The sequence below is a fragment of the Microtus oregoni genome, unplaced genomic scaffold (assembly GCF_018167655.1).
Source record: "Microtus oregoni isolate MIOR12 unplaced genomic scaffold, Mior012 000018F_ref0000195, whole genome shotgun sequence".
In the NCBI taxonomy this organism is placed as follows: Eukaryota; Metazoa; Chordata; class Mammalia; order Rodentia; family Cricetidae; genus Microtus; species Microtus oregoni.
Window position 1 is genome coordinate 34,199,473 of NW_024543077.1, and position 24,221 is coordinate 34,223,693.

The window sequence follows — 24,221 nt, forward strand, 5'->3', positions numbered from 1 at the left end:
ATAACAAATAAGAATTTATTCTCAAATATTCCTGATAACTAATAACATATATAGATATAGTTCTGTCGCTAATTTATGTTAGAAAACAACTTTACCCTTCACAAACTTTGCAATTTGGCTCTTTACCCATCACTCCTGTAGTGTTATAACTTTATGGTTGACTTCCTTGCATTGCTGCTATTTTTGCATTTGCATTTGCAATTTGATTAACTCTCTCCCATGCCGTCTGATACCTGCGTCAATGGTCTTGTGGCTTCAATAAAAAGAGGGCTTCAAATTATGTGTCTTCCTGAAGACCATGTCCTCATACATTGCTCATAGCTAACCTGTCACAGGGTCTCTAAAAAACATCCAATGTATGATCCTTCCTGGAATATGACAAAGCTGAAAGAGAACAATTCCTTCAAGAAATATATGAGTTTGCATGAGTACATTGTGAACACTTTGTGTGTTAGGCATTTAAACACAAGCTCTTTCTTCAGAATCAGGAAGAGCATCCGATAGCTCTGATGAAGGAGGATTGCCTAGATCACTTGTAGACACTAAATACTAACATACCTAAGGCTGCTGCTCTTTCACTGAATGTCATTCCATTGTTTCATGTGTACATATTTGATCACACAAAGCCTTGCAACCGTCGTGCTAGACAGGACAACTAGAGTAAATCGTGCACATGTTATCCACATCATACTGTTGAAAAGATCATCCCAACTTCTGCTAAATACACTACTGCCATCCTGTTGGGACTAATTGAGTCCTGGCTTTCAGCTGCTCTACCCTGCTAGAACCTTCTAATTGAAGTTACTAGAAGCTGTGCCTAGCTTAGAGGATCAGAGGATGGGATTTTCACCTGTTGGCCATTGACTGCAGTGTATTCAAGTCTCCATGGTGCTATTTAAGAGGGGCTTTTGGTACCAGTGATTGAAGGTCTGTGTGTCGGTCTGTCTCTGCGTGAGTTTCCTCAACCTCCAGCCCCTTGCCCTAAGCTCTCGAACTGGGTTCTAGCACATAGAGCGCAGATGGGGGGTGCGGTGCGCTGCACCATCCCACTGATTAGTAATATTTTAGATCATTAAATCAATTAAATGTCAGTTTTACTTCCATTAATCATTATGATACATCTCTAAGATTATGAAATTCTGTGACGCATAACATTAGCGATAGTGGCACTACAAAGCCTACGTGTACCTTGATGGAGCTTCAAGTTAAGTATCTATCGTTTAAAGTACAGATATTCCTCTTAAATAGCTTCCTTTGAAAACCGACTGGATACAGAAGAAGCATTTAAATAACAACTCACTCACTGCACTCTTCTCAGGGAATTTTTATTTTGTTTTGAAATAGAATATGCAATCCTTAAGAGAAAAAGAGGATCATCAACTTCTTCCCCCCATCTCCTGACTTGAGTTCAATTCTGTCTGGCTTCCAGAGAAAAGGTAATATTGTTTTGCCAATAGACATACCCCAGGAATTCTTCTGTTGTGTTTACTATTGCATATCTAATAGGGAATATACTGTAATCTCACTCATGTCATTGAAAATTCCTAATATAATATCCATAAAAATGACTCATAATATTTTCTAACTGAATTCCTACAATAACACACACTTACAAGCTTAGGACCCCCGTGATTCTTTCACTGAAGCAATATAATGTGTCCTCTCACAATAAAAAAAACATATAATATTTTCTAGAAAGCCATAAGAATTTTTTTCCGGGTTTCTCCGTAGCTTTGGAGCCTGTCCTGGAACCAGCTCTGTAGACCAGGCTGGCCTCAAACTCACAGAGATCTATCTGTCTCTGCCTCCCTAGTGTTGGGATTAAAGTCATGCACCACCAACTCCTGGCTCAAAATTCATCTTTGGAACCCCCATTGTAAACAAACAAATTATTCTCAACCTACTTAATTAATGCTTAAATGAGAAATTAAGAATTGTCCATCATAAGTAGAGTTTGTATTCACATAATAAGGGATCACTTCTCATGAAAAAAATAACAAATAAATAAATTAATGCAGAGGTCTAGATTTCAAAATAGTTCTTGCAAAGAATATGTGACTACAAATTTTACAATGCTCCATTTCAAAATTACCTCCTATTAGAATAGGAATCATAGTTTTCTTGATATGTTCACCTAAGACCAAATAGACTACAGCTCCATTCCTGACTTAAATCGGATGGGTCTCTGTCATTTATGGCCTCCATGTTTTGGGAGGTATAGGCATCATCTTGGAAGCCATAGGCTGTTTCTTCAGAGTTCATATAATAAGTGACATAACCTCTTTCATTTCTTTCTGTTCTTCCGTTCTTATATTTGTCTTTTCTTCAGAAGAATTTTTGTTTACTAATATTCCTTCACTTTGGAATTGAATTTTTATTCTGAAGACTAGATCTGAACTATTAAAATGGATCCTATGGAAAGTCTCATATTTTCAGTTTTGTGTAGCTTTAGCAATATTGGCAGTAGCTTACAATGCCTGTCCTTTTGGTAACAAGTGTTCCACCTTTCAAATATATTACTGGGTTTCACTCTTGTGTCCATTAAATATGATGACTAGTAAACCTGTGTGGAGGTATTGAGATTTCGTTGTGATTTCCCAAGGGTTTGCATGGTAGGAAGGATTATTTAAGTTGCATATTAATGTATTAATGTAGAACTCAGTGGATAAGAAACTTTGCTAAAAAAAAAAAGGTTTCAACTTTGTTTTGCCTCTGGGACTTAGTTGCACCGCATATAATGTGCTGATACATTATCTGATGAAACTGCTGTTTGCAATGATACAAATTAATAGAAGGGATTTATCATTTTTATCAAGTAATAGAAACAAGTACCCTCCTGGGAAATAGAAGTTATCTTCGAATTAAGGCAATTAAATTCATGCCACTGAACCACACAACCTTAGTCTTGTGAGGTTATTTAAAATTGCTTCTGGTCATATGAAATACATTTTTAATGAGTAGCATAGAGCGATGTAAGTACTTAAGGATATAAAGACTCCACAGTACACATCATTTCAAATTCTTATTAAAGTACACAGCACATCAGAAGTAATCTTATTATTCAGCTCTGCCAGGAAAGTTATCCTCCCATTATTATCTAGGGCTCTCCGGAGTGTAGGCACATGGTATTCGAACAGAAAGTTAAAGGGGCACATTGCCTTTCTCTCTTCACTCAATGCATATTAATTAAGCGTGGATATATTTTAATTTATGGAGTATATGTACATGTCATCTTTACTTAATTATGAATGTGCATTTACACATATATTTAGAGGTGTGTCTGTTGACACATTATAGGAAGAAGCTAGCTTACAACTTAATCTGTGATTAGGGCTAATACATTCTAATTCTAATTATATTGTTTAATTTTTTATTAGAAGATTGATGTGGTCTCATAATCCTGATAATGATTGTGATTGCTTATAATTTCCCAAAAGATCATTCTATTATATATGCAGTAAATTATACAGTAACAGTAACTTTAAGTCACTCCATAAACTATGAACCAATGTATTTGACAACCTTGGTAATGTACCATTTATGCTATAGGATAAAAATGGAAATATATTGTCATTACATTCCCATGATCCAAGCTCCATCATAAAGCAATTTATGAACAAACTTTTTCTTTACTATATTAGCCAAAATAATTTAAAATGAAATCATATACAACTATAAAGAATACAGATAAAATTTATTAGGAAACAGTTTTATATTCAATAAAAATGCTCACTATTATGACTGATTTAATTGCTAAGCCTGCTTTGCCACCAAGTCTTGAGAACCTGAGTAGATCTTGGAATCCCATGTGGTGGCAATGCAAAACCTGACTTCACCAAGTTGTCTTCTAATCTTCACACATGCTCCATGGCATGTGTGCATGCCACGTAGGCCAAGGCCCAAATCTCAATGTGTGCATGCATAAATACATAAACTCATAAGCAAAATTTTAAAGTTTAAAATCTTTTTCTCTACTTTCAAGTAATAAAATCTTTTAACTCATAAATGCTGATAATATTGTATATTGAAATAAAAGTCTTAGAAGGAATTCCATTTACTAAATTACTCAATTCCATCTACTCAATCACTAAATAGAATTATCCCTGAATTTAAAGTAGTTAATAAGTTTAAATTGAGAAGTGAATATTAGGGTCAAAATCGGTTCCAATTGACTTTTATTATTTATTGTTTTTAAGTCCCCTGAAATATGTCTTTACATCACTTCCTGCAAAGGAAGGCTCCCTTTCTCTGGTTTCCGGTGATGACCTTTCTTATGGCTTTTGAAGTACAGCTGCCCCATGCAAAGGTCTGCTGTAACGCCTCAGATACCAGATACGTGGGGTCCACTTCTCATGATACCCAATTTACCAAAGCACTGTGTGCTTTCTTAAGCCTCCTATGAGAACAATAAGCTGTCACCCCGCTAAGTCTAGTGGAAATTTCAGAACCATATTATTACGATCTAGTAAATGTTATCAGGTAGGGTTGCTAGAAAACCAAGACAAAGTAATACAAATAGATATGATCACAGCCCCTACCCCAAACTTCTACAAACCTTTGATATAAATTTAGTATATATCAGAGCCTACCAAAGCAATCAGAAAGTTACTAAGTGTTTTCATTTGTCTTCAAAAATTCCATCACTTATAACCAACCTTGGGCAAGTCTGAATTACTTTTCGCACAGATCCTAGGGGAAATACCAACACGAGATAGAAATAACTTTGAGAAAACGAGATTTTCAGATTTATTAAAAAAAAGTAATGTGCATAGGATTTTAAAAGTTGCTTTCCATTTCAAAAGCTGAACTACCAGGAAGATAATCAGCACTGAGAATCTGCAAAACTACTAACCTACGAAACAGGAGAGCAGTGTGAAGTACAGTTAAATTATAGGCCTGGACTCTGATAATCATCACCTTCCTAGGAAGCCCAAGCAGAGAGTAAGTGCAAATACTTGATAAGTTAAAAAAAAAAAAAAAGAACTGAACTAACCACAGTAGACAGTATATTGAAGATTTTAAGGGCATCGAAAAAACTCCAATCGGTCAAATGGAAAAATTGCCCTGTGCGACATAGGAATGTTTCTATTTGATTTCAGTGTTTGATTTCAAATACTGATTCAGGGGCAGGAAAATGGTTGGGAGTTATGAAAAGATTCTCAAACATGATTGGGGAACGGAGTTCCTGATTTATGAGGAAGGATTAAAGAATGTCCGAATGGAGGCAGTCAGGGCTCTGGACTCATGGAAGGCTGGAAGCACATTTAATTTTGGTATGCATACTCATTTAACAGTAAGGACCTTTAAAACAAATCTACATGTCAACATATTTAAAGGAAAACTATTTACTCAACATCCTGGTAGTATATTGCGGATTAATAGTACCAAGGGATAGAGTGATTGCTACTTTAAAAATAGATGAAAAACTTACATTTAGAATTCTGACCTTGAAGGGTTTTACTGTGGTTGCATGCTGTCCTTGACCATGGTACCAGAGAAACTAAGTAAATGTTGCCGCCGGGCTCATTCATTTCCAGTTTTTCTTTATTTCTTAGCACACGAATATATTAAGTCAGTACAGAATAGAGAATCAGAACGTGAGGTGCCCAAAACATTGCCTAAAAATAATTGTTGTTATTAAGTATTACATTTAACACGGATATCTCTGTGTTCCAAACTTTGCAAAAGCTGGATTATATGGTCTTATTATTGGATTAGTGAACGCTGTTCATCCTCAGCAAACAGACAACATAATTAAGACTTCAGCAAGTGTGGAGAACTCTTCCTGAGCCATCTAGGTTTTACTGTGGCTTTAATACTATCTCATGAGAATGCCCAAGGAAAGTCCCTAATGTTCCGTGGCTTTCATGCACGTCCCCTCAGAATGCCCCAGGGGAATCCCTAATCTCTGATGATTTCTGCTTCAAGATGTCAGGTGTTTTGAGAAAGTCCTTTCACCCTCTTATTCAGACTTCCGTGAGAATTGTTTGTCCCCAGGTTAATTAGATACATGGGTTGACAACTTGTCCTGCAATAGCGTTACTACCCATTTCGTCTGATACCTGTGTAAGAAGGAACAGCTAAGCGCAAACACCAATGGGATAGCTAGTGTGAACCCCTAAGTCCAACCCAAGGAGGTAGAAGCAGGATAATAATGGGGGCAAGATTGGAAATTCTACCATTACTGAGTGAAAATGACAGGCTAGACATCTGAATACATTCAATAGCAAGTTTTAACCTATTAGAATACTTCTGAGGACAAAGATAATTCATTTAAAAAAAGCCAATCATGAAAAAACAAGACATTACATTATTTCTTCATCTTCTGGTACAAACTGCTTGGTGATTTATGGTACGTTTATGTTCCGATTCAACCCTGGGAAATATCACTTATTTCTATGACAAGTGCTTCCACAGCATCTGAGCTGCCCAGTCAAGGGGATGACATCGTGGCTTGCACATTGGACATGTTGTGTTTGCCTCGTTGCTTCTTTGCCATCTTTTCCTTTTCAGGATCATCATTATGCATTATAAGCTTCTTACCAATAATCTGAATGACCTCAATTTCCTCCACGTTCTTCTTTGGTGTATGATATGCTCATTTTACTTTTTTTAACATCCTTCACATTTTAGCAAAGTAGTCATTTAAAATGCATGCAGAGCCGGGAAGCAAATTACTAGGGTAAAGTGCATTTCAAGATGATTGAAAAATGTGCTCGCGAACTGTTGCCTTCTCTCTCTCACTGTTAGCCTGGCAGGAAACATTCTAGAAGTGAAAATTTGCAGCTAAATATTAATGTATTGTATTCATCTCCTATTTAAATGTCTCCTTCTTGAAAGTTTTTATATCATCGTCCTCATTATGGATAAATCTGACATAAATGATGCCTGCTCCCACATACCATTGCAGGATTTTATTCTCTGACAGACTCACAAGACCCAGGTCTTTAGTCATAGTTGTTTTTTTTTTTTTTTTTGGTTTTTCGAGACAGGGTTTCTTTGTGGTTTTGGAGCCTGTCCTGGAACTAGCTCTTGTAGACCAGGCTGGTCTCGAACTCACAGAGATCCGCCTGCCTCTGCCTCCCAAGTGCTGGGATTAAAGGCGTGTGCCACCACCGCCCGGCTTAGTCATAGTTTTATAGTTAGGATTCCAGGGTAAATGTATGCATCTTTTTCAAGATTGGCGGAAAACTGTTATGTAGTAGCTTTGTATAGATTTCTCTAGCTAGTATCTGAATTTGTGCATATCCCAGTGGGATTGAAGAAGCCAGTAATTCTGTTGATATGATAAGTGAGAATTCTGATTTCAAAGATCATAGAATTTCCATTTAGAGTGGGGTTGCTGGATACAATCACAGTTACCTTGGTGTTAATGTTTAATGGCATCTGGATCAGTTAGTATTCTCTAGAGTCACCAAACTTATGGAATGAATCTCTCTCTCTCTCTCTCTCTCTCTCTCTCTCTCTCTCACTATATATATATATATATATGTATTTAATATGTTAACAAAATATATAATACAAATAAATATTCAATATATAAAACATATAATAAAAATAAATATTTATATAATAAAATAAATATTAAATATATATAGACATATTTATATTTATCATATAAATCCTGTGTGTGTGTGTGTGTCTGAATTGATTGCAATGACTAGTTGTGAATGGAAAATCCAAGAATCTAATACTTGCTCTGTCCCAAAAAAGGAGGCTAGGCATTGTATTTGGTCTTCTGTGTATGTGGGAATCTTGAAGGAATGGATGCACTCACAAGGCAAGAGCAAGTAGGCAAAGGATGAAAAGGTCTTCCTTCCTCCACTGTTCTTATAGAGGCTTTCAGCAGAAAGTGCAGCCCAGAATAAAGGGGTGTCATGCTACCTCAAGATCTGGGTCACAAGTGTGCCCTCCATTTCTGCTTTTCAGTACATTCCAGATGTTGTCGATCTGACAACCAAAAATAGCCATCACTGCATCTTAAGCCTCTGCTTTGCTTCTTCTTCCTTTATTGAAGAGGTGTATTTTTTGTTTTTTGGCAAATGAAACATGTTGAATTTATTTTATTCACTGTTCTTTTAATTGATATCATTCTAGGTAGCCTGGGTTTTGATGTCTATCCTACAATAAAGAGTTAGACATAATGAAAGACAAAAAAGGATTCTTCGAGAATTGTCCTGGAACAAAGTGAAGAACACTGTGTGAAATATTTAAATTTGTACAGACGGCCCAGCAGGCCCACTGTTTTTGTTGTTGTTGTTTTAGGTGACTATTCTTGAAAACTGTGATTTCTTGCATTTCAAAATGCATATGTTGAAAATATTATTAATAATTGCATAATATGTACTGGACTTGAGAACTCTTTTAGTCATAAATGTCCTTGATAAGCTATTGTACCAATATTTCACACATTATTTGCTAGTCACTTCTCTAGATCAGTTCTTCAGGAGAATATCAAGAACAAGAAATAATCTGAGTGACCAAAAGGGGAGTCTCACCGAAAGACATCTGCGTGGCCATCTTCATGCCTGTGTGTGGAGTCGACTGGACTTTTCCTCACCTGAGTCTACGGCTTCAGTCCAAATAACGTATGCAGGTTCTAGCTTATACATCTTAATAAGTGCTTCCAAATTTCTTCCAAAAAGAAGCTTATTATAGGCTTGAAATACGTACCTGATTTTCACCTTGCATTGCCCATATTACCTCTACAACATAACATTATTTTACCCATTTTGCAAAGCATAAACTGATTCACAGAAAATTTACGTGACTCACCCAAATTCAGCATCTATCTATTGGTAGTGTAGAGACCGCTGCCGACAACTGATTGTTCCACACAAAGGAAGCAAGAAGACAGAAAAGAATGCCGCAGCATGAAGATTGTATAAGATAGTGGAGGCTGCAGGGGTATGGAAAGCAAGAGGGGGCCAAGAATAAACTTTGAAAATTATACCATTCAGCTCTGGCCCAATGCTATAGGTTTCAAAGACATAATCACAGTGATTTGGGGAGGATTATACTTTGTCCACAGGGTGTTTGAAAGGAGTACTTTTATGCGGCTGTGATCCAGAGTCTAGGGCACGAAATCTGCTTCAGACACAGAGAACTGGGCTGTTTTAAAAAGCCATCAACCTCATTTTAAAACCACAGCTGTTATTATGATTCACTAAATAAAAATTCATGTGATTATGAGACACCCTTGTAAATGCTTCATTAACTTTTCCATGCATTTCAATATGCAAGAAAAGGCATCTCTAGATTCCCCCCAACAAAAAATTATAAAATCTCTGAGAGTGTACTTAACATTACCTAAAGACCTTAAAGTTGATGTGTTTAAAATTGGTCACAGGGATTTTCTTTGTCCAGTCTCACTAGCAATTAAAGAAGATTTTAGGCTGTTGACAGCACAGTTTTATCATCTAAGTAGACTTAGCCACAGAAATGGCTAGCAAAGTTGATATATTAACAATTCACCATTTATGAAGCAAAATATAAGACGTAAGGATTGAAACGAACTCATATATCGTGGTGGTTATCTGTTAGCTTGACAAACATTAGAGTCACCATGGAAACAACCCTCCGGGAAGGTCTGGGAGAGAGTTTCTAGATTGAGGCATTTGATATGGAAAATTCACCCTAAGCCTGGATGGTAGCATTTCCTTGGTTAGGTTTCTTAGCTAAATGAACAAGTTGAAGATGTTGGGCAGAAATCATCTCTCTCTGTTCCCATTGCAAAGTGTTGGCAGCTGTCTGAAGCTATGGCTGTGGTTACTTCCCACCCTTGTGGATAAGACTTTTCAGCTGTGAGTTGAAAGGAACCCTTAATTCTGAAGTTTTTTTAAAAATATATGTTGTCACTGTAGCAAGAAAATTAACATATAGAGTTTTATACACTTACTATGCTGTCTCCTCATAATGGGGTCCCTAACAAAAGTAGAAACAGATTTTTTTCCACATCTGTACCCCTCTGTATCAGAGGAAGAATAGATTTATACAGAAGTAAGAATGAGACAAAGAGAATTTCCTGAGGATAGAATCATGTTGGAGAAGAAGCCTCTAGTTAGTTCCCGGCTGCTTAGCCCCAAAATAATCACTAGAAACTGTATTAATTAAATTACTACATGGCCCATTAGCTCTAGCTTCTTATTGGCTAACTCTTACATATTAATTTAACCCATATCTATTAATCTGTGTATTGCCACATGGCTGTGGTAGGATAATGTTCCAGCATCTGTCTCTGGCAGGGCTATGTGACTTCTTCCTACTCTGCCCTTCTTTCTCCCAGCATTCACTTTAGTTTTCCCCAGCTAATTCTTTCTGCCCTGCTCTGCTATGGGCTCAAAACAGTCTTTTATTAAACAATGGTATTCACAGCATACAAGGTGAATCTCTCATCAGAATCAAGACTGTGAGATGTTTTTAGAATGATGAGAAAAGTATTATATAAATTTACACAGATGAAAATACACATATTTTATATACTTATTTTTATCTATATTTATACTCTTTAGTGATTGGGTGGAATATCCTTTAGATAATTGTTTGGTTCATTTGATATACATTGTAAATTTATGCTGAGTCTTCTGTCTATACTTTTTTGTTCAGATGACCTAAAGAGAGTGAGATATTGCAATCACCTGTTATTGGGTTTGAATTCATTGGGTTCTTTATTTTTATTAGTATGGCTTTTACTTAAATTGCCTGCATCAATTTGGTTCATATATTCTTAATATTGTGATATACTCCTTATTAATTGATCCCTTGACTAGAATAAAATATCCTTCATTGTCTCTTTTGATTAGTTTTCATTGGAAGCGTGTTTGATCAGAATGTAGAATGGCAACACCTACTCGCTTCTGGAATTCATCTGCTTGGAACACATTTTTGTAACCTTCCACTTAATGTTGGTCCTTCTCGTTAATCTATAGTTTCTTGTAGACAACGGATAGATGCATTTTCTTTCTTAATCAGTTCAGGTGGCATTCATTATTTGACTGAGTAGGTGAGGGCATTAATATTTAGAGTTATTATTAAATGTGAGTGTAAGTTGAAGTCATTTGAAGTTGCTTTTGTGTACCATTTTCTCTCTCTTTTTTGTAATGTCATGGCTTCATTTGCTTTCTTTCTAGGGCCTCTTGGTGTTCACATTCTTTTATGTTCAAAGTATCACTTCCAGCATTTTGTTTATTATTTTTTGTTGTTGTTTTATGTTGACTTTTGATCTTATTTATTTCTTTATTTAATGAGGGTTATGGAAAGCTTTTTTTTTTTTTTCTCCTTCAACTATGGCAGCTTGTACTATTGGTTCTAGTAGTCTAGGTTGTCCCTCATGGTCTTTTAGGATTAGGAATACATTGCTCCATGATCTTCTGGCTTTCAGAGTTTCCACTAAGAAAGTAGCTGTTATTCCGATGTGTTTTCCTTTATATGTGACTGATATTTTTCTCTTGTAACATTCAATATAATAATATTTTGAGTAAGATATAAAGGAGTATTTTGTTTGTTTGTTCATTTCTTTGGCTGTTTGTTTCGGCTTTTTTTGGTCTTACATTGTTGGGATCCTGTTATTTAATTGTATCTATATGGGCATGCCTTTACCTATTTAGGGGAAATTTTTTCAATGATGTTAAAGGTTTGTTCTATGCAGTTCTTTTATGACTGTAATTTAAAAAGTGTGTTTTAATGGGGTTCCACATTCCAGTGTGTTCCTCTCCTCTGTTTTTTAAAATTGTCATTATCTGTGCTTTTTCCATCTGGACCCTCTATTTTATCTTTAAGTCCTGTATTCTACTTTTTGCTTGATTCCATCTACTAATAAGGATTCCCTGAGCTTTCTAAATTGAATATTGATCTTTTTCAATTGTATGCACATTTCACCTTGTGTTCTCCTCAATACTTCTATATTTTTATATTTATAAACCATATTTTCCCTTCTTTAAATAATCGGCATTTGTTATTGTTTATCAGATAGTACTATTTCCTCATGTTTATATATTTAGATTTCTTCCTGTTTGGTGATGCACATATCTGCATTTTCATAAATGTTTTAAGCTCTATGTTCATTAGTAACTAATTCAAAAGTAATTTGATAAATGAAGAGATTGGTTTTGTTCTTTTTTTAGACAAGAGAGGTCATTAGTCTAGAGTCAATTTGTCCCACTAATTATGCAATGCTCTTTGAGTAATTTTCCAGTGGCATTAATTATGAGATATTTCATTATGGTTGAAAGCCTACGGATCACCTTATCTCTGGAGAAGTTTCCCATTGTACTTTAGCATAGTTCATATACTCACAAGGGTGTGCTTTTTCCTGATGTGGCCTGAGGTTGACCCCGAAGACCGCCATGGGTATTGTTCTCTCTGAACTCTGTCTGTCATGGCCTCCATAACTCTCAATTACTCATATTAAACTTTGAAATTCAGTTGGATTTTGGGAATTCTTTCACTACTTTGAACTGATTATTACAAGGATCACTCTACTTCCCTTCAATCTTACTGTTCTTTTTGTCTAATATCATATATCTAAAAATATGTTCACATATTATTAGTTTTATCTGGAAAAGTAAATTCAATCTATTTCATTGATTTAGTTGGAAAAACAATTCCAATTGTTAAATCATGCTATTTTGTAGTTTTTCTAGTTTTACTTGTTAAAAAACAATACAATATATTATGGCAATTGTGAATTTGGAATATTTGGTAGATTAGGGCTTTCATGTGATTCTTAATTATTTTTGTTTCTAATACTGTATTTTAGAAGTCTCATGAATATATCATATGTATTTCTCATGGATATTGACTTTTGTACATTGATTAATTTTTAGTTCACATATAACTGCTACTGATAATTTTATATTTTTCCGTAATTTTGTCATTAACTGTTGATCCTAATCTAATGCTGAAATAGATTAATTTATATATGTGACTATGACAGCTATAGAAGTAACATAACATTTAAATGCTATGATCAAAAAATTATTATAACTTGCATATTGGTTGTATAGCAGTACATCATGTTAATTTTTTAATTAAGGTTAACTAAGTTTCCTACACATTAATATCTTTCCGTTCTTATCACACATTATAATTAGGGGTCTAAATAACATAAATCAATGTCATAGAGTCCTATTTTCTAATATTAATGGGCCCTTAATCCAAAGGACAATTATTTTGATGGCACATACCTTTAAAATTAAATGGAAATATTTCTAAGACTATCATTTGTGCCCATGGGAAAGAATAAAATATACGTTACCAGCTAATTGTTAGAGCATTCCCTGGATTTAAAGCTAGTATTTATTGATGTTATGTGAGTACATATGTAAATATGTGTGTTGTCTCACATGGTTATTTTAGCTTATGAGACAATGTAGGTTAGCGGTTTCCTTTACCATAACTGTGCCATCAGCCTGTACCCATGTTTCAGGAGTCATTGCGTCAGATAGTCCCTTCAGTTGATTATTAGATCTCTGATTTAAATTTGGGTTTAGGAGATCGAGCTGAAGGGTGTGGAAATATCTAAAGTTGCTTGGTCAAAATGTAATTTCAGTGCACGTGATGATAATATCCGGTGAACTGACTTTCTCTCTGTGAAATTCAGCTCTGATTTTGTAAGCAGAGCTGTGCAAGCTCAGCTCTCTTGAAGTTGAACTTTGAATATGTGCAGTTGGCAAACTGGAGAGAGGTCAGGGAGGCTGCTCTCCCAGTAGCACTTTCTCCTCATTTCACAAGGAACATTTACTTCTTTCCAGCTCTGGCTGAGCGAGAGAGTTACACTTGTGTAACCTGCCAAGCATATTCTTTATGTAATAGTTCTCAATTCTTCCATGAAGGTGGCAAACAAAACATGAAATTAATGGTGAACACCTTTATTAGATTACAATAGCACTGGATTAAGGAACAAAAAATGGTAAGTCATTGCGAAATCCACATGAAATGAATTCCTCCCCATGTTCAGTCCACCATGGACAGTGTATGTCTTAGATTGTAAATTCTGGGTTGTGTTTAATAACTGCTTTAATTCTCATTGTGTCCTCAGTACTCTCAGCAAGAAAATACAGTTGGCTTTCATGACTGTTTCCTCTAAAAGGAACAGTTTTCTAGGATGAAAAGTATCTCTGTTCGAATCTGAACTTCTATCATCATTTAAAGAGAATTCCAGCCATGACAGCCATCTTATTTAGATAAGGTGATGCATTACAGCTTGCCATTCCATTCCCTTTTCTCATACAGTGAGATCTATGCAGAGACAAAATTGCTCTATCAGATCAAGTAAGTGTCAAAGTCAAACCTCATCTTACAAGTTTTACATTTTGTATCTCCTTGAATTCATCCCTCGGCTATGTGGAGGACATTTCAAGTGGATTTTGGGTTTCTCCTGGTCACGTTGAGTGATAATGCTGACTGAAATTATATTCTGGAGAAAGGTTATTTTCAGGACTTGTAGTGCCTCAGAAATGTGGTTACAGGCTGTTAAGAATTGGATTTGAAACGAATGAAATAGCTCAGAATGTCAGTGTTCACTATTTAAACGACATTCCAAGTCTTTGTGGAGTTCTAATTCACAATGAATTTCACATACAGTGTGGGGACCCCCAGACCTGCTATTAATTCCCTCTACTGGGTCTGCTTTTGTGAGAAACCCCTCACCTTTCAATTAATGAAATGGGAACTCAGCGCTCCTCTCTCTCTCTTTAGTCTTCACTTAATTATTCAAGGAGATGTGAACATAGGAATTGAGAGGCATTCTTAGTCAAATAACCATTTAACTATCATCAGTTTAAATGAAAAGAAAGTCGATGCTGTGAAAATTACAGAAGGAACAACTATATAAATATGCCTAGCAAACTGCCTTTTTCATCTTAAAAACAACGCTGCAGAAAACAAACAGAGCAGAAACACCGTCTGTTTTAATTTGACTTCTGTTGCGGCGATAAAACTGTAAAGGAGCAGGTTTGCTATTGTTGATGTTTTGGCTCACATATCCCAGGTCACAAGAGGGAAGCCACTGCAGGGTCTAAAGTCTGGTACCTGGAGAGAGGAACTCGAGTTTAGATTCTGAAGCTGCTAACTGACTCGCTCTTCAGAGCTTGCTCTGCTTGCTTTCTTATGCAAAACAGGGCAACCAACTCAGGCATAGCACCACCCACCATGAGCGGGGCTCTTTTACATCAATCATCAGTTAAGAAAGTGCCCCCCCACACTTGCCTGCCTGCTAATCTAACAGAGGCAATTCCCCAGTTGAGAGTCTCTTTGAGGAGAAGTGCCTAGCTTTGTGTCCTGTAGACTAGCACACCATCTTTCCATCTTGGATTCAGTGATTGCTTTTGTACTGTAATAGTTTGGCAAAGCAACATGCTGGTTGCCAGAGGGAAGTGTTACTAAACTATCTTCTAATATAAACTCATCTGATAACTTCTGTTGGGAAGCTATCGGTGGACTTTAAATATATATGGAAATTACACATGGCAAACTATTGAATGAAGAAAGACTAACACACCTGTACACAATGATGAATAGAAATTACATTATTACCCTGATAATAAATATTCATAAATACACAGGAAATAAAACAAGAAAGAAAACAACCATCAATCACCGATTTCCAGATTTATAAATCAAGCATCTTCCCTATTCAAACATTAAGATTTTTGCTGTTGTTGCTATAATGACTGAAGAGTTATTTCTTTGATCCAAGCAATTCATAAAGTGAAATAAGTGCTTTGAAAAGTTTTAGAATGAAAACTTCCTGTGAGAGCTGCACTTCGTGGGAGATAAGATGCTTGTCTAGAGAGACAACTTGAATGATAACAATGAATGAAGGTATTTGGCAGTTTCCTGGATTGATTAGTTTCTCAGGGTTGGAAGCAGAAAAGCTCTCCAGCTCAGGATCTGCACTTCCTTTCTTTGCTAATGTCTGAGCCTCTTCACCCGAGAGAAGGATAAACTTAGCCTCACGTTTTTCTTTGAAAGAATCTCAGCCTATGGCTGTTTATGAAGTTCATCTTTGGTTCATTCATTTACTAGTGGGGTAGCGGTTCTTATTAAAATATTAGATCTATTTTATGAGATCTTTGCTTTTCTCATTCATTTTATTTATTTCCTCTTCAGTAGATTTAAAAATTCTTACTAAGTTCTATAAATGAAAGAAATCATGATCACTTCACTTTATTATCTGAGATACATTATTACTATGCTTGAATTGTCATCTTTACACATCATAAATATTAATCCTGCAGGAGTTCATGGTTGTGCTGCAGCTCTATCGATTTTCAACTTATTCGCATTGCTTTGTGTAGGCATTGCCTTTGTTCTCATATACTTCACCAATCACTTCATTTACTATCACTACACTCTAAATCAGTGTTGATCTTAAGATCTGACACAAAAAATTGACATTATTACCACCTTTCTTTTATATGAGTTTTGTACTTCTAAGCTCTGAAGGAGAAAGATGATGTGGGTATGGGAAGGGACAAATTTAACCAAAATGACATGAAATCGGTATCAGGAAGATACTTCCTTCTAAGATGTTCTGCATACTGAACCTGGGTTAAGAATGTGTGTACAACCCATGACTAAATGAGATATCCATGGATTTTTAAACCAAATCTCTGCAATGTACAGACACATACTATTTATTATTTTCCTACCAGGATGAAATCTAAATTATTGTCGGTTTCCTTTTTTGAAGTAGTTTCTATCCAATGACAATACTTTTCTATGCTGGAGATGAACTAAATGAATAATAAATATTAATCATGATATCATAGTTTAGGTGATTTAAGAAATATTAAATCTTTAGATTTTCGATTACCGATTTCATTTTGTTGTGAAGCTGACACATATTTTGCTTTGGTAGGATGGAAAGTACTTCTCATCTGTCTGTCAGAAGAGTTTTCAGAAACTTTAATCTCTATCAAACACATGTGAGTCCCTTGAGACTAATCTTGAAAGAACCTGTTTCTGTTTCTATCTCTAGCTTTTTTCCGGCCCTGCTGAGATATGAAAAGTCTCCATGACATGCTCTCCTACCAACACGTCTGAAATTATGAGCCCAAATTAAGTTTTCCTCAAAATGCTTTAGTTATAGCAATAAGAAAGTAATCAACCCACATTGTCACAAGTGAGTAGTTCCTATGCACTGATCACTGTGTCTGAAACTCTTTCACTGTGAGAACTGGGCATGAAGGTGAGCCCTTGTGGGGAGACCTTTAGCTTATTGACAGGTGCATATTAAACACCTAGTCACAGAAGTGGTAATTTAAAGATAAATTCACTTGTTAAAAGGGACTTGCGAGTATGCCATGAGTATGTATGAATGAATGTTTGAAAGGGAATCCCTTGGAATGAGTCTGTAGGAGTCAGAAGGTGATGAATTAACTTAATCTGAGCATCATCATATCCTAGCTAGGAAATAAAGTGCAGTAACGTTTTGGCATGTTATTTGTTTTCTTCCAATTCTGACAGGCAACATGGATCTCACATATGTCATGCAAATGTTCATAATTAGGCTCTTTGCCTAACGCAAACATTTTCCTGATATGAAATGATTTGATTCTATGGCTATTCAATATTTCGCCATTATATAGATATGATTCTATATAAGATATGGTTTCTAACATCTAGAGCTGTGTTTAAAATTACTTGCTGCTCTTTCAGAGAACCTGGAGTCACTTTCCCTATAGCCGTGTGCATGCAACTCTCTGTAACCCCAGTTCCAGGTATTCCAATCTTCTATTGGCCTCTGTAAGCAAAGTACACCAGGAGGACAAATGTATGGGTTCCTATATGCAAGCAAGAATGTAGGCACAATAAAAGTAATAAAACGTTGCTTACCTTTATTAATGTAGTAGTTCCCCAAATAATGTAATGACCAAAAGAAATCTCCTAACTGATACTTAATGCCTATTCATTTTATTACATGCAAGTTATACTACAACAAAAGACAAAACTCAAGAAAAACCATAATTTTGAGTACAAGTGAAAATATATGCTTATATTTATGATTCCCTATCTATTTTGACCTGAAATTCATTGTGTATTTCTTATGTTCGCAAATATGCAAGAGAGACTTTGAAAGGGAGGATTAGAAATTTAAAAATAGATTATCAACAAGGGTGTGGAAGGAATGGAGAATGGAATACATGGAAGACATCCCCAATGCAACGCCCAATTTGTAGACTGAACAACAGGTGAAATCATTGGCCATTATTTGGAACTAATGAGTCAAAGAGAAAGAGAAATTGAAGTAACCAGAAAAGCTTCAGGTAAAATAGAGACGATAAAATAGATATTATCCCTAGTGGTTTTAAATGCCCCCCCAAAACACTAGACATTCATAATCTAAAAGACTGTTACCAGGTGACTCACTATACTTTTTCCTTTGATCCTTGATGCTAATGTCTCACTGACAGCAACCTGCTAGAAAATAAGCGGTACAGTAGTCACTAGTCCCGAGCAGTGCCTGATAATTCTATCTATGTGGAGTCTATTCCTATTACATTAATATTTTACTTGTTGAATGGCCTAGAAATGTCTTCTGAATCTTTGGATGCTACGTCATTAAAAAAAAAAGTTGAATTCTATTTGCTTTTTGTTTACCACCTAGAGGTAGTAGGAACTGAGATAATGGACCCTATAACTGAGGCCGACTAAAGTCTCGGACAATAACCAACTTCATTCAAAGCGTCAGACAGTTTATACTTTGGGGGTTAAAAAGAGTCCTGTGATTATGGCCTACAATCACAAGGACAAACAGCATGTGAAAGATAAGCCACACACGTGAAAACATGTTTTGTTTGCTCGTAGCAGCATACAAACTGATAAGAAGAGCACGTTGTTACGAAAATTCTGGAGTGAACTCACTTTTGACCACTCCACAGGGAAGGGAAACAAAAGCATAATAAGGACAATTATATGTTTTAAAGTAACTGAGGTCACAGGACCCTTGTGTTTTCCTGGATTTTTCTCCCAGTCATTCAGAGTTCTCACATGACTCCGTTCTTGGACTGTGTTCTGTCAGCTCTGACAGTTGTCATTTCCCTACTTCAGAGATAAATTTCTTTCGTATTAGCTCCAATTATGATATACGACAATATAGTCTGAGGACTAATCATTAAACACAGAAGCTGAAAGTTTTGCATTTAATATTCTATCTTATCAATATTTGTTTGATTGTTATAAATTTTAAGCTAATTATTTTTAGAGTTTTCTGTAGGCAAAAAGAATTCTGTGCCTATGGTGTTTTAATGTTTAACATTATTTTTTTATTCCATCCAATCAAAATCTACTTTATTCATGAATAATGTACCATAGTGCATATTTTATTCCTTTAAATAGATGAATATGAAGGGCAAAATCTGTAAATTCTGATGTTTTTCACCAGTAAAATCTTTGGGTATTTGAGAACAGAACAAGTATTAATTCATTTTCCTTTGTATGTATAATTTGTTTTTCTTTATATGCAATATGAAAGAGCAAAATCTTTAAATCCTGGTATGTTTTTCACTGGTAAAAATATTTGGTTATCTAGGAACAGATATTAATGCATATTTTTCTTTCTATGCATATATTAGGAAGCCACACGTGAAGAGGAATCACATATTGTAAACTTTACCCAAATATTTTGTTTCACTGCTTATGTGTTTTGCAATTTTACTTTATTACTTTATTTTACCAACACATACAGACAATCTGTATACAGGAAAGTGGTTAGATAAATTTGTCGTGTGGATTATAGGGCATTCTTAGAACTCCCAACATTCCTAAGCCTGGAAAGATTCTAGGCTGACATGTGGTTCTGGTAGTCAGTTTCTCAGGAAAGTATTTATCTTAATTGACTATTTTGTGAACCCATACAATAATGTACTAGTGCAAAAATGTACATAGTGACTGAGCCAAGTGAGAAATCAGAGTGAATCAAACTGTTGCTATTTTACACACATATAAAATAAATCCTATCTATTATCAGTATTAGGTATATAAAGAACCATGAACACCGATTAGGGTGGAAATTTTCAACTTTTGGCTAAGTCATCTCCAATCTGTTTAATAATGCTTATGACTTAGTTACCTGGATATAATTAAAATTAAATGTAAAGACTCTAAGATGAACAAAACCAAGACATACATCCCTACATTTCAGGGATTTCTCACTGACCTTCTAAGACCAACTTAACGTTACTTTGTATTTTTCTCTATCATCTAAATTTATTTCATCACGTCGCAACGCTGTTTTTACAAAGAAGTATTGACAATATATAAAATATTTTCTATGTCATTTAAATGCTTTTGTAAACACTTATCATTCTTGAATGTATTTTATCACATTTTTATGAAATTTTAAACATTGAAATATTGATAATAATCATTTTCATTGATCTGAAATTTCATTGATAATGAAATATAGAACATTTGCAAAGAATATCTCACAAAGACAGAAATGCTATTTGTGCAAGAAGAGTAGTCGGACAGCACAGACAACATCACTCATAAAGTGTAGCTAAAAATTTGATCCCACTTCCCCATGTCAGGATCTGGTGGGTAGCTTTTTAGAGTTTTGAGTAACAAGAAAAATCAATTATCCCACTACTAAGAAATCATGGAAGAATCTTAAATTACAATTACTAGTTGTGAAAACTTTAAAACTTCTGTACTGTATGATCCAAACTACATACAATTCTGAAAAAAGTAAACATAAAGATTTTTATGACTGTGCGAAATCCAGGAGTATGAGTAGGGATGATCACAAGATGGAGCTCATATATTTAGAAGAGCAAGGTTATTCCAGATGATGCTGCAATATTGAATAAAACTGTTGAAAACCTCTGAGAATCTATAAAATATACAAGATAAGTATACATCATAAAGCAAATAATATATTAATACTCAGGTTAATAATAATGTATCAGTTTTATGCCAGCACCCATAATAAATATATCACCCTAATACAAGACATTAAGGATGGGGGAGCTTGGTAGGGCCCTCTGGATCATGAGAACTCCATCGATTGTCTCAGAACTTTATGCTAATATTTCTAAACGCATGAGAATTGGAAAAATGCAAAGCATATCAGATCCCTCATGATTTCACAACTTCCCTACTGGTAATCTGAGCCTATCGTTGATGGCTTTCAACACAAGTTTTAGTTTGACATTGTTCTAATTTGGATACCTATTAAGGAGCACATTCAAATACTCTTTCTTGCTCAAGGTAGACAGACTTCATTTCTCCAGCACACTGTAAGCTCAACTCCAGCTTTCCAATTGCTGCTAGCTGGAAGAACCTCAGCGCTTGGAGTCAAAACCACCAGCTTGTCAGAAACTCTCAGGTGACCACTTACTTTCAATAACAAGAGGAAGGAGCAGATAGAGTGGGTCACGTGACAAGCCAAATCTCACCCAACGTAAGTGACGGTGACACAGTATTTTACATTTAGAAGGAAGGGTTATTCAAAGAAAACACATTCCCAAAGACCAAGCTTTGGAACTGATGGAGGAGGACAACCTTGCTAAAGTTCTATGAGAGTTGGTGACCCTATGCTATTGCCTTCTGATGAGTTTCCCTATAATTAACTTGTTTCCACATCTTTACAAATGCAGACTAGAGTATGCTGTATGCCTTGGGGAGAAATTGCACTGAATATATTCAGGTCACTGATGGACAGTCTTCTTTCTCTCGGGCACTATCTTCTTGATTCTTCCTTCTTCACCCAGAAATTGGATTTTTCTGCTAATCCACGACAGTGCTAAAAGTCAAAGGTTGCTCTGATCCTCTCAGGTTTTGTTGAACGGACTGTGACTTCACTCGGACTTTCCTGCTGCAAAGTTTTAAAAGGCAACAGAAGCTAGAAGCTGTGCTGTATTCAGCCTCACATTACTGTTATTTTCCTTTCTTCGCAGGCAAAACGACAGTGACTTAAAAATGTCCAATTCTTATTCTGAATATGTTACGCTATACGTTTAAGAATACGGAGACAGTGTCCTTCAATACAGTCAAGTTGTTGCTCTTATTATGTCTTTTTAAATCACCTATCTGGATGGACTCAGGGTGTTCAGGTATCAGGAAGGAAGATGTGAAGACAGACATATGGTTTGCAGTCATACGATTCCTGAAGGAAACTCCGAACCAGTGTTGCTGTGGAAAGGGCGTGCCTGTCTTCTGGTCAACTCAGACAGCATGTGCGTCTCCCAGTATCTTGTAAATGTCCCTGTAAGGCTTATTTCAAACTTCAAGGATTTACTATTACCGGGCAATAAATCTGTGATGCCTAAAATTTCAAAAATGTTGTAATTGTTACAGCAACAGTAGAAAGTTTATAATCTCTCCAAGAGCTTGCCAGGTCGCTCCTTGGTTTTTCTCTTACTTTTTTCCCTCTTTCACAAATAATCCATCCCTTCGTTCCTTGATCTCTACAATTTATTTTCTTAATTCATTTAGTTATGGGATGTATGAAATGACAGATAATTCATTAAGTGACCCCAGAGACACCTGGTTAGATCCAGGCAACTCAGTGGATGGCATGACCAGACGTTAGTACTAAAGCTATAGTTCCCAGAAAATTGGCATATCGCTCTGAATGTTTGTAAAACCAAACCTATCCCAGTGAAAAGGCACTGACCACAAAATACAGTTGTACAGACCTGAAGACAGGACTGAGAAAACTGCAAAACACAAGAATTTTGTAAAGTAGTTTATGCTGTTCAGGAACTTAGATACTGGTAACATAATTTATCTCAATAACAATGTAAATAATGAACCAGAATGCCTTTCTCAATGTGTTTACAGTATTTTTTATTTTTGTCATTTCAATTTCGTTTTAGTTATATAATACTGCTAAATTATTACCCTTGTGAGGAAAACATAATCTGAAACACTAAATGATTGCTATGTATATTCTAATTTTTTAAAATAATGTAATTAAGTGATAATACACACTACTATAAAAATAATGATTTATTTCTAAAATAATTATATAACTACAAATCTAAGTGTAATTTGGGTAATAACACCACATATTCCTGTCAAACTTGATAACAGAAAATTGAGTATAATCGAGACTGGTATGTTTGTTGGCAGTCATGGGTGGAAATGGTTATATTCAAAAGTTAAATAAAAAAAAATGACAGAAGGCACAATATGAACAAATTAGGATCTGAATCACACTATATTTGTAAAGTGCCGAAACATGCCAGGAATTTCAAAAGTAAGTATTCAGTAGTCATGGAAATTTTTTAAAATATTATTCCCCACTTGGAATCATATCCACCACACTTGTTTTCAATTGTTGAACTCACACTCAAGAATATCTCTAAGATGTTTTTTTCTCAACTGAGAAAAACATCTTCCGTTCTTATCCGGGAAGAACATGTAAAATTACTACATATCTAGAAACAAACACAGTTCCTAATTCTATTAGCAATGTTCAACTAAAGACAGAGATAAGTCTGTATTTTGGTTATTAATAGAAGCCACTGCTAAACAGTATTTCTTCTGTCACATTCCACTTTGAAAATGAACCCATAACGCGTATGTCCTGTGTCTGCATAGCTATATACGATGTGAGGCAGTGCATGCCTTTTGTGTACCTTTGTATCACATTTATCTAAAATCACATGTTAACATGGTGGAACTGCCGAATTCAAAACTCTGTCACAGCATACACTCTTTTCTCCGCAACTGTTTAATAATCTTTCACACGAGCCCCTGTGTCTCTGTCTCAAGGGAATTCTGCCGCCCAAAGTACATTATTTAGATGACTGTGAAATTTCTTCCCGAACCTGCTCATTTTGTCCTGAGAGACACTCACTCTTGATACAGTTGACACCAGCTGTCACTCACAGCGACAGTCTTCCCGCTAACATCATTGTTATCAGCTTTATAAAGATTATAGACATTTTTTCCCACACAGGATAATGAGGGAAGCTGCTTTACTTCTAATTCTACCTGAACAGGTGGTTAAAAACCTCAAGTGCCATTGTGTTAGCATTGAGGTGCAGTTTAGAAACAAAAATTGCTTTGTATGAGCTGCTGTTGCTTGGCAACATCTGGAGAAAGCTGTGGGAGGTGGTGAAAACACCAAGTACAGCATTGTCTTGTAAAAGCCCTTCATTTTCTACAGTTTTTTTTTTTTTATCATTCAGCAATGCAGTTGGCTTTTATAATATAATTTGAAAATCTGGGGACTAAGATTTTGATTATTAGATTACAACAGGGTTTGT